Source organism: Salmo salar, unplaced genomic scaffold (assembly GCF_905237065.1).
Source record: "Salmo salar unplaced genomic scaffold, Ssal_v3.1, whole genome shotgun sequence".
Lineage (NCBI taxonomy): Eukaryota > Metazoa > Chordata > Actinopteri > Salmoniformes > Salmonidae > Salmo > Salmo salar.
This window is the reverse complement of record NW_025547989.1, coordinates 131,027-143,406: the sequence shown is the minus strand read 5'-3', so window position 1 is coordinate 143,406 and position 12,380 is coordinate 131,027. Positions and strand designations below refer to the sequence as shown.

Here is a 12,380-nt window from a genome sequence, read left to right as displayed (position 1 = left end):
ATACACTAAAGTAAAAAATAAAAAGTAAAACAATAAATGAGCAATAACGAGGCTATATATTTCTTTATAATTTAACCTTTATTTAACCAGGTAAAACCCAATGAGGTTGAAAAACTATTTTGCGAGCGACCTGGCAAGAAGGTAAAACAGGGAATAGCAGCGGGTCCATAAAATATTACAGAAAAATACAAAATAAACACAATATACAAATTGTCACAGGTTACAATTGAAGATTTGAAACAACTGCAGTTATCAAACAGTGTTGTCGATCAGAGTCTTAAAAACAGGCAAGGACACTAACTCCCCTAACTTTACAATATTTTGAAGCATGTTCCAGCACGAAGGGGCATTATGGGAAAAAGATTGTTTCCCCATCTCAGTTCTAGCCTTAGGAACATACAAGGACAGCAGCGACTATGAACAAAGACTATATTGAGTGACTGATCTGGTCAGTAAGGAACAGAGATACAAAGGGAGTTGTCCCATCAATACTTTGGACACAAAAGTGTACCAGTGATTTAGCCTCCTGGTGGAGGGAGAGGTCCATTGCACCATAGCATGCAGATCACAGTGATGGGGGAGTGATCTAGCATTTGTAATACATCTTAAAGCACCATGATACACTGTGTCCTGAGTCATATATACAGGGGCTACCCATACCGAGTCAATGTACGGGGTACAGGTTAGTCGAGGTCATTTGTACATGTAGGTGGACCTAGACTTGGCGCTACGGTACCGCTTGCCATGCGGTAGCAGATACAACAGTCTTTGACTTGGGTGACTGGAGTCTCACAATTTTTTGGGCCTTTCCTCTCACACCGCCTAGTATATAGGTCCTGGATGGTAGGAAGCTTGGCCCCAGTGATGTACTGGGCAGTACTCAGCAGTAACACCTTACGGTCGGATGCCGAGCAGTTGCCATACCAGGCCGTGATGCAACCGGTCAGAATGCTCTCGATGGTGCAGCTGTATAACTTTCTGAGGATCTGGGGACCCATGCCAAGTCTTTTCAGTCTCCTGAGGGGCAAAAGGTGTTGTCGGGCCCTCTTCACAACTGTCTTGGTGTGTTTGGACCATGACAGTTTGTTGGTGATGTGGTCATCTTGACTTTGACAGAGACCAGGGAACAATGCCAGACTGTATCTCTCACACTTCTAAAATGAATATTATGTAGTTTCTACTCATTTTTGCAGAAAACCTATATCATATTTAGTTTTTAAGGGATTGACCTGGATCTTTGGGGCGGCAGGTAGCAGAGGTGGGACCAAGTCATTGTTTTACAAGTCACAAGTAAGTCTCAAGTCTAAGCACTCAAGTCCCAAGTCAAGGCCCAAGTCAATACAGGCAAGTCTCAAGTCCTTTGAGTTTCGAGTCCTAAACAAGTCATAATGTGCTCTTCACCAAATCAGGGGTGGTTCTGGGGGGGGGCAGTGCCCCTGTGACAACAATTTTGGACCCCCTTGTGGCCCCCCTAAATGTGGAGTATGAAATCATTTTTACACAACTAATTTTTGCTATCCTTCTTTTTTTACATCCGTTATTAGACAGTGGCAACGCGGAACACTAATGATTATGAACATGGTCTTTTGCCTGCTAATGCCTGCAATGCAGTGAAGAAAACGATATGACAACAATAACGTCTAATGTAACTGGCCCCTCTAACAGTACAACTGGCCCCAGCTTGGCCCCCCCAGTTGAAATGGTCTAGAACCGCCACTGCACCAAATGTAATACCATTTCAGATTTTTAACAAGAGTAATAGTTAGTATATTAAATTTACGCAAATCATGAATGCTTTGAAAAATATCTATTTATTACTTTCCAAATAAATGTTATTTCCATGGAAATACATGGGTAGTCATGAGAAAGACCCCCCTCTCTCTCTCTCTGTGACAGCGGGAGAGGCGTGGTAGGCTGGGTCGGGTCGTGTGGGGAGGTTGCTCTCCTGTAGATGAATTAAGCAGCAGAGTATCTGCTGGCCATCCAACATGGCAACTCACATAGAAATACATCACCTACAACAGCCTTTGCCGTGTAGAATAGAGAATCGAGTACAGATCTATATATTGCATTTCTATCTGGAGAACTGTATCTGAATGCGGTGTTTCAGATTAAATAAATGTACTGTCATTATCAACGGAGAAAAGCTCAAAACTGCGGGGGACAGCAGAGAGGGGGGATGGTGGGATTTGTGTGAAGCATAAACACAGAGGTTCAAGCTCTCGCCGTAATCAGCAGGTTAGGAAGAGTACACAACCATTCTAGGAGGCACTCTGACACAAATGTGCTCATTTGATCTTTTCCAGCTTCAAACAGCGTGGTGTCGAGTCAGACTGTAAATCTAATCTAGGCAAGCAGTAAGGAGCTCGCATAACAATACAGGCTCCAGGTATCACAAGCAAAAAGAAATGACGGATATCTGTCGGCTATATTAGCCACGACTTACCGTTCTTTGTGCAGCTTCAAATGTCGAACAAATTTGGAAATTGTTGCGCCTCCGTCTGTAATTTTCTTCCTGCATGTTTTGCAAGTTGCAATCCGTTTTTTATTGGCACAGCGTCATCTTTATATCTGAAAATAATAATTTTGTGTGTCATCTTTCCAAGGGCTCCTTCTGAATTCACCCGTCGACGTTCCTCTGCACTGCCACGCACAATTTGATTGGCTGCTGTCCGATTCAAACTGTAATCCGTTAAATGAAGAGTTGATGCTCTGACCTCTTTTTAATAGCATCATTTTTAATATCTGGGCTTCGGGGAGGGTATCAAGTCAGGTCGAGTCATAAGGCTCAAGTCCAAGTCAAGTCACGAATCATTGGTGTTAAAGTCAAAGTCGAGTTGCAAGTCATCATTATTGTGACTCGAGTCTGACTCAAGTCCAAGTCATGTGACTAGAGTCCACACCTCTGGCAGGTAGCCTAGTGGTTTGAGCGTTGGACTTGAAACCAAAAGGTTGCAAGATTGAATCCCTGAGCTGACAAGGTAAAAACCTGTCATTCTGCTGCTGAACAAGGCAATTAACCCACTGTTCCTAGGCTGTCATTGAAAATAAGAATTTGTTCTTAACTGACTTGCCTAGTTAAATAAAGGTTAAAAATAAAAATCTCAAGATTATATATGCACAGACAGGGGGTTTAAAGGTTAGAGGTCAACTGGGGAAACAAAATTTGACTAACCCTAAAAGCTTCCTGTAGCCCTCCTCATATTGTATGAATTGGATTTGTAACGTACTGTATGGTACAAATAAAAAAATATACAAATTCAGGGACCTGTTTTGGCTCCTGAGCAGTTAAAAAAAAATACTGGCTGAAATTATACAACACCTCTACAATGCATCTCTAAAGATAGTTGGAAAGGTGTCAAGTGGTTTTATAAGGACAGATTTACTACATGGTGGAACTGTATTTTCCAAAGGAATTAAACATTGAGGACTAAAGAAAAAGGGTCAATAATTAAAAAAGTTCATTTTAGATGAACACAGTTTCATGTTTTATCCTGGTTTGTTTTTGATGTTTTATCCCTGGCTGAAAAAACAGGTGCAACCTCTTCCTCTCTTTAGAAACCTGGGCTGAAGTCCCTCCAAAGGACCAGTATGGGTTGAAGGGAGGTTCAGTGTGTCTGGCTGTACCAGAACCACCTGAGGAACTTAAAGGATTTAGATGGAAGGTCAACAGTACTGTAATAGTTGATGATAAAGACATCTCTCCTAAATACAAGGAGAAGGTGCATTATAATCTAGTGAACCACTCTCTGTGCATTAAGAATCTGAGTAAAAAAGACAGGGGAACTTACATGAGAGAAATTGGGAAGAGTCAACTACTACGTACAGACTAACAGTGCAGGTTTTGTGCAGTTTCATTTCTGGTACAATCTACTGCATGTTTCTGCTTACATGGGGGTGCCACAGGGTTCAATTCTTGGGCCAACTCTTTTTTTCTGTATACATCAATGATGTCGCTCTTGCTGCTGGTGAGTCTCTGATCCACCTCTACGCAGATGACACCATTCTGTATACTTCTGGCCCTTCTTTGGACACAAAACGACAAATTAAGAAAGACTACAAAATGAAATGCTTCACCCACATATTAAACATATTCAAAGTACGTCTACAAGAACAAATATAGCAATATACAGATAATGTTTGCTATTTCAGTTGTCATTGATTGTCATTTCCCCTCATCCCAATTCACATGTCACGTCTACATCTGTAGAACCTTTCCATTTAACTGCATAGTGGGCCAGCTAACATGGGACAAGTGCTGGGGAAAAACCTTTCCATTTAACTGCATAGTAGGCCAGCCAACATGAGACAAGTGCTGGGGGAAAAACCTTTCCATTTAACTGCATAGTGGGCCAGCCAACATGAGACAAGTGCTGGGGAAAAACCTTTCCATTTAACTGCATAGTAGGCCAGCCAACATGAGACAAGTGCTGGGGAAAAACCTTTCCATTTAACTGCATAGTAGGCCAGCCAACATGAGACAAGTGCTGGGGAAAAACCTTTCCATTTAACTGCATAGTGGGCCAGCTAACATGGGACAAGTGCTGGGGAAAAACCTTTCCATTTAACTGCATAGTAGGCCAGCCAACATGAGACAAGTGCTGGGGGAAAAACCTTTCCATTTAACTGCATAGTGGGCCAGCCAACATGAGACAAGTGCTGGGGAAAAACCTTTCCATTTAACTGCATAGTAGGCCAGCCAACATGAGACAAGTGCTGGGGAAAAACCTTTCCATTTAACTGCATAGTAGGCCAGCCAACATGAGACAAGTGCTGGGGAAAAACCTTTCCATTTAACTGCATAGTGGGCCAGCTAACATGGGACAAGTGCTGGGGAAAAACCTTTCCATTTAACTGCATAGTAGGCCAGCCAACATGAGACAAGTGCTGGGGAGAAACCTTTCCATTTAACTGCATAGTGGGCCAGCTAACATGGGACAAGTGCTGGGGAAAAACCTTTCCATTTAACTGCATAGTGGGCCAGCTAACATGGGACAAGTACTGGGGAAAAACAGTCACATGCTAGATCAAACAGTGAAATACCAACAAAGTCTGGCAGGATGTCATCCAGAATGTGGACATTAAAGACCACGTGCAAGGGGTCAAAGGTCACAATTGTGCAGAATGGGAAGTATCACCAATAACCAGAGACTGGATGCATTATTAGTATATTTTATATATTTACATTTATGTTTAAAGACCGGCACATACACAGAAAAGACCTGGTTCATTTCCACCCGTTAGAATGAATTCCTCCCCAAACTGTCAGATATAGTTTCAGTAGTTCATGAAGGTCTTTGGACAGGAAGGTTGTGGTTTAGCTAATGGCCCACTTTTCACCAAAATGGAGAAATGGCATGTTTTTTGTATAAAAGTAAAAAGTGAGTAAATGTTTTCTGATAGGGTCTACTACATCATAGGAGAACGGTCCTAACTGGTGCTGCAGAAAACACACTTTCAACATTTCTGTCCTTTCACCTCAATTAGATGGTGGATGTGAAAGAGCTGGCCGACGGCTATGAAGGAGTCTGGAGGAGGAACAATGAGACATGACAATGGCATGTGTATGTTACAATTATCTTTATATGAATTTTGGCATGTTTAGTGTAAAATGTGATGCTATAACAAATAAACCTCACCAGTCACAACTGTGTCAATGAATTGTTGGACGTTCCACATTGCAGATGACTTTCAAGGCGAGTCGAGAGTGATGTAGAGTAACCTTGACTTATAAATAACTACTTCATATTATTTGTAGCTCAGTAATTCAGTCACAATTCACCCTTCAATCACAGTCTTGATGCTCTTGAACACGGCAATCTATGATTTCAAGCACTTATAACGAGCACCTAGACTACAGACACCTGTGTAGCACTGACAACACTTCAACTTGCACTAATGTGTGGTCAATTAGACATTAACCACCAGAAATGACTAGACACCTTGTAAATACTTGACTTAACCCTTGTGTAGTCTTAGCAGTCTGTTTACTCCCATTGTCCCAAGGGTAAAAAATGACCCACCTTCACTAAACCCTGAAAATAAAGCAGCTTCATTGAATTTTAAAGGTCAAATCTATTTTGCATGAAGAGGCAACGTGTCATTCATCAAACACTTTGTGAATATCTGGGTTTTCCAGAAAGACTGCATTTAGTCAGTGGACACCACTCATTTTTATTACAACACACCTGTCATAATTATTAACTTTACTAAAGTAGAGGTTTATTATTATTATTGGTAAAGGTACTGCATAGGTATAAACATGTTTTTTCCCCCAGAGAGATAGCACTCGTTCCCCATTCCTAAACAGGAGTTCCCATCAAATAGAAGGAATGAAGTGACACCTTGTGTAGAATGTCCTTTTAATAGAGTTGTGATAACATATTATGTCGTGGAGTAACAATACAATCCTTGTCTGCAAAAGCCAACTTTTACCTGGGGGCTTTGTAGATCCTTCAAAGGCGTTCCGATACCTGGTCCACATTAAAAAACCCACATGTTATGACAGCTTATAGACAGTAGGAGGCAAATGAAGGCAAAAAGGTACAATAATAAGATGATGTTAATAGAAAATGACTCAAGTAAAAGTGAAAGTCACCCAGTAAAATACTAAGTAAACGTCATTGCTAAAATATACTTAAGTATCAGTGGTAAAAGTATAAATGATTTGACCTTCCATATATTAAGCAAACCAGACAGAACGATTCTCTTGTTATTTTATTTAAGAAATAACCAGGGGAACACTCCAACAATCAGACATCATTTACAAATGAAGCATGTGTTTAGTGAGTCCTCCAGATCAGAGGCAGTAGGGATGACCAGGGATGTTCTCTGTTTAGTGAGTCCTCCAGATCAGAGGCAGTAGGGATGACCAGGGATGTTCTCTGTTTAGTGAGTCCTCCAGATCAGAGGCAGTAGGGATGACCAGGGATGTTCTCTGTTTAGTGAGTCCTCCAGATCAGAGGCAGTAGGGATGACCAGGGATGTTCTCTGTTTAGTGAGTCCTCCAGATCAGAGGCAGTAGGGATGACCAGGGATGTTCTCTGTTTAGTGAGTCCTCCAGATCAGAGGCAGTAGGGACGACCAGGGATGTTCTCTTGATCAGTGTGTGAATTGGACCATTTTCCTGTCCGGCCCAGCATTCGAAATGAAACAAGTACGTTTGTGTGCCAGGGAAACTGTATGGAGTAAAAAATACATTATTTTATTTAGAAATGTAGTGAAGTAAAATTTTAAGTTGTAAAGAAACAGAAAGAGTAAAAGTACAGATACAAAATAACCAGATATATAAACAGAATGTAGTGGAGTAGTTTAAATACATTTTTGTTAAGTAATTTACACCACTGGACTTGAAAGGAACACCTCAATTACCTCGACTAACCGGTACCCCATGTATAGAGCCTCGCTATTTTGATTTTACTGCTGCTCTTTAATTATTTGTTACTTTTATTTCTTATTTTTACTTAACACAATATTTTTCTTAAAACTAAATTGTTGGTTAAGGGCTTGTAAGTCAGCATTTCACTGTAAGGTCTACACATGTAGTATTCACAACATGAAAACATGTAGTAACCTGGTGTGACATTATTGAAACTGTGCTGACACCTAGTGGACATCAAGAGGAACTACATCACACAAACTATAACCTTAAAACAGATGGGATGCTTTACATACGTTGCTCTGTTTTATTAGACACTAATATATATGTCCAATAAACAGACGTTCAAAAGTCGGAATGTAAAGTCGGAATGTAAAGCAAAAACGACTGGAAAGTTCCTCAAAAGCAGCTGTAGTGAATCAAGCATCTTTTGGTTACCTGGAATAGGTCAAAGCATATATTTTATATGTTCTAATTTATTTAATCTTTATTTAACTAGGCAAGTTGAACTAAACAACATCGACACAAGTTAGCTGATATATTTGGAAAACAGGATTAACACAGAGAGAACTTGGTAAAATACAATGTATGTTTCTGTAGTACGAGTAGGCTGGTGTATACAGTATCATGGGTAACAATTGTGTCCAAGCCACCTAGCTAATAAAATACTGGGGCTGGCAGTGATTAGTTACATTTCAACCATAGCGATTCCCTAATTGAGGCGCAACAGAGTTCACCTGGCGAATGCAGGAACACCGGAAATAATAACTAAACCAACGAACGAGGAATGGTGGAGGCTACCAGAACGAAGAGAGACATTTTTCAGAATAAACGTGGTGGTTGAAAAACGTTATTACATTGTTCACTCCCTACCCGTTATCTCATTCTGAATGAAAAACTTATAACACACAAATTATACCCAACCTCATGTCACCACCTATTTCACCCCCCATCTGGTCTCAGTCCTCTGATAACACACTGTCATGTCACCACCTATTACACCCCCCATCTGGTCTCAGTCCTCTGATAACACACTGTCATGTCACCACCTATTACACCCCCCATCTGGTCTCAGTCCTCTGATAACACACTGTCATGTCACCACCTATTTCACCCCCCCATCTGGTCTCAGTCCTCTGATAACACACTGTCATGTCACCACCTATTACACCCCCCCATCTGGTCTCAGTCCTCTGATAACACACTGTCATGTCACCACCTATTACACCCCCCATCTGGTCTCAGTCCTCTGATAACACACTGTCATGTCACCACCTATTACAGCCCCCCATCTGGTCTCAGTCCTCTGATAACACACTGTCATGTCACCACCTATTACACCCCCCATCTGGTCTCAGTCCTCTGATAACACACTGTCATGTCACCACCTATTACACCCCCCATCTGGTCTCAGTCCTCTGATAACACACTGTCATGTCACCACCTATTACACCCCCCCATCTGGTCTCAGTCCTCTGATAACACACTGTCATGTCACCACCTATTTCACCCCCCATCTGGTCTCAGTCCTCTGATAACACACTGTCATGTCACCACCTATTACACCCCCATCTGGTCTCAGTCCTCTGATAACACACTGTCATGTCACCACCTATTACAGCCCCCCATCTGGTCTCAGTCCTCTGATAACACACTGTCATGTCACCACCTATTTCACCTCCCATCTGGTCTCAGTCCTCTGATAACACACTGTCATGTCACCACCTATTTCACCCCCCCCATCTGGTCTCAGTCCTCTGATAACACACTGTCATGTCACCACCTATTTCACCCCCCCCCATCTGGTCTCAGTCCTCTGATAACACACTGTCATGTCACCACCTATTTCACCCCCCCCATCTGGTCTCAGTCCTCTGATAACACACTGTCATGTCACCACCTATTACACCCCCCCATCTGGTCTCAGTCCTCTGATAACACACTGTCATGTCACCACCTATTACACCCCCCATCTGGTCTCAGTCCTCTGATAACACACTGTCATGTCACCACCTATTACACCCCCCCATCTGGTCTCAGTCCTCTGATAACACACTGTCATGTCACCACCTATTACACCCCCCCATCTGGTCTCAGTCCTCTGATAACACACTGTCATGTCACCACCTATTACACCCCCCCATCTGGTCTCAGTCCTCTGATAACACACTGTCATGTCACCACCTATTACAGCCCCCCATCTGGTCTCAGTCCTCTGATAACACACTGTCATGTCACCACCTATTACACCCCCCATCTGGTCTCAGTCCTCTGATAACACACTGTCATGTCACCACCTATTAAACCCCCCATCTGGTCTCAGTCCTCTGATAACACACTGTCATGTCACCACCTATTACAGCCCCCCATCTGGTCTCAGTCCTCTGATAACACACTGTCATGTCACCACCTATTACAGCCCCCCATCTGGTCTCAGTCCTCTGATAACACACTGTCATGTCACCACCTATTACACCCCCCATCTGGTCTCAGTCCTCTGATAACACACTGTCATGTCACCACCTATTACACCCCCCATCTGGTCTCAGTCCTCTGATAACACACTGTCATGTCACCACCTATTACAGCCCCCCATCTGGTCTCAGTCCTCTGATAACACACTGTCATGTCACCACCTATTTCACCCCCCCATCTGGTCTCAGTCCTCTGATAACACACTGTCATGTCACCACCTATTTCACCCCCCATCTGGTCTCAGTCCTCTGATAACACACTGTCATGTCACCACCTATTACACCCCCCATCTGGTCTCAGTCCTCTGATAACACACTGTCATGTCACCACCTATTTCACCCCCCCCATCTGGTCTCAGTCCTCTGATAACACACTGTCATGTCACCACCTATTTCACCCCCCATCTGGTCTCAGTCCTCTGATAACACACTGTCATGTCACCACCTATTTCACCCCCCATCTGGTCTCAGTCCACCAGCTCATCATTTGAGGTGCGACATCAAATAACAGACGTGCAATGAGGACACACTCATACACTTGATACATTGTATTTCACTTCTGAAGTAGAAGTAGAACAGGGTCGGCAGAGCTAGCTGGCTACTGAAGTAGAACAGGGTCTGCAGAGCTAGCTGGCTACTGAAGTAGAACAGGGTCTGCAGAGCTAGCTGGCTACTGAAGTAGAACAGGGTCTGCAGAGCTAGCTGGCTACTGAAGTAGAACAGGGTCTGCAGAACTAGCTGGCTACTGAAGTAGAACAGGGTCTGCAGAGCTAGCTGGCTACTGAAGTAGAACAGGGACTGCAGAGCTAGCTGGCTACTGAAGTAGAACAGGGTCTGCAGAGCTAGCTGGCTACTGAAGTAGAACAGGGTCTGCAGAGCTAGCTGGCTACTGAAGTAGAACAGGGTCTGCAGAGCTAGCTGGCTACTGTGTCATTTTTGTAACCTTTATTTAACTAGACAAGTCAGTTAAGAACAAATTCTTATTTACAATGACGGCCTACACGGGCTAAAACCCGGACGACGCTGGGCCAATTGTGCGCCACCCTACGGGACTCCTAAACACGGCCAGATGCGATACAGCTTGGAATCGAACCAGGGTCTGTAGTGACGCACTGAAATGAATTGCCTTAGACCGCTGCACCACTCGGGAGCCACAGTTGACCATAATGTCAACATTACTAGTTAACTAGTTAACGTAATAACATGCTAACCCAGTTAACGTTAGCTACATAAACCTGCATCTGGATGATCTAAGATGATAACAAGTTGAGAATAACACCATATAACTTCACATCGTATTGCTAACAACGTTATATCACTTCAGGTTGTATCTTTGCTAGCCAGCTTACATTTTGTTTACTAGCTAACTTAGCTAGCTAGGTAGCTGAGCTTTCTGAAGCTAGCTAAGCGATGCTGTGAACAACCCACCTTCGGATGTTGTAGAAAGACAGCAGAAGCAAAGCCAGCATAACTACAAACCATAACGAGAAATGATATCCATTTGACAAGCAATGTTACGTTTGATGCTGGTTGTTACTAGCGATTTTAGTTTCAAACACACTTTCCTTCCTCTTCCGTCTAATGACGTCCTTCCTCTTCCGTCTATTGACGTTCCAAACAATGTGCTTCTTCTTCTGAGGTTTAACGGCGGTTGGCATCCAATTTGTTGCATTACCGCCACCTACTAGCCTGGAGTATAACTCCCTTATACTTTACTGGAAAAAGAGAAAAGATGTACTGAATAAATACCCTACCATCTAACACTATACTCACTAATTTCAAAATTAAATAGAATAAAATTAACACCCCCCTACTCCACTAATTAAATGTATTTATTCCTACCTCATGCCATCACCCTGAAAGGATGGGACATCACCACTTAACACACCCTGTTACTCTTTCTATTGTCAAGTCTCCCACACACCCAAATACCTCTCTGCAGCTGCCACCACAACCTCTATTTCCTGAGACTTCAGATCCATCCCTGCTGTACAGTTGATAATCATTGCTATAAATACTAAAAATCCAATCTTACTGAAACGTATTTCACATTTTGCCCTATCCCTCTGTACTGGTATATCTCTACTACTCTCACCACTCCTCCCCTTAACCCATCTTCCTCTACTTTCTTCACTGCCTCAGCATATGACAACTTCTACACTACTCTGACCCTGGAAACCTCAACCTGCCTCTCTCGCACGGGTCATTTCTGATCCCCAGCTCCATGGGCACCCCTACAATTAACAGATACCACTACTTTCCCCAATACTACACATTCCTTTGTCACATGCCCTTCTGCACATTTCTCACACCTTGGACCCTCCCTCCTACACACTGCTGCCACATGCCCACCAGCTGGACACCTGTAACATCGTAATGTATTCGGAACATACGCTCATACAGGATAACTTATATATCCTAAATTCACTTTGTCAGGCAAAGACTCAACATCAAAACTCAAAAGAACAGACAATGGCTCTTCTGTTTCCCCACTCTCCCCACCCTGTCTGCGTCGCATCAAACGACGA

At 42.9% G+C, this 12,380-nt stretch overlaps 1 long non-coding RNA gene across 1 annotated transcript; it reads right to left on the bottom strand.

The window, feature by feature from the left end:
- Positions 1 to 5,240: 5,240 nt before the first annotated feature.
- Positions 5,241 to 11,472, bottom strand: LOC106589970 (uncharacterized). Its single transcript, XR_006763222.1, has 3 exons — positions 11,281 to 11,472; positions 5,640 to 7,178; positions 5,241 to 5,528 (listed from the first exon to the last, which is right to left on the bottom strand). It is a non-coding gene; the product is annotated as an uncharacterized lncRNA (long non-coding RNA).
- Between the last annotated feature and the right edge of the window lie 908 nt (positions 11,473 to 12,380).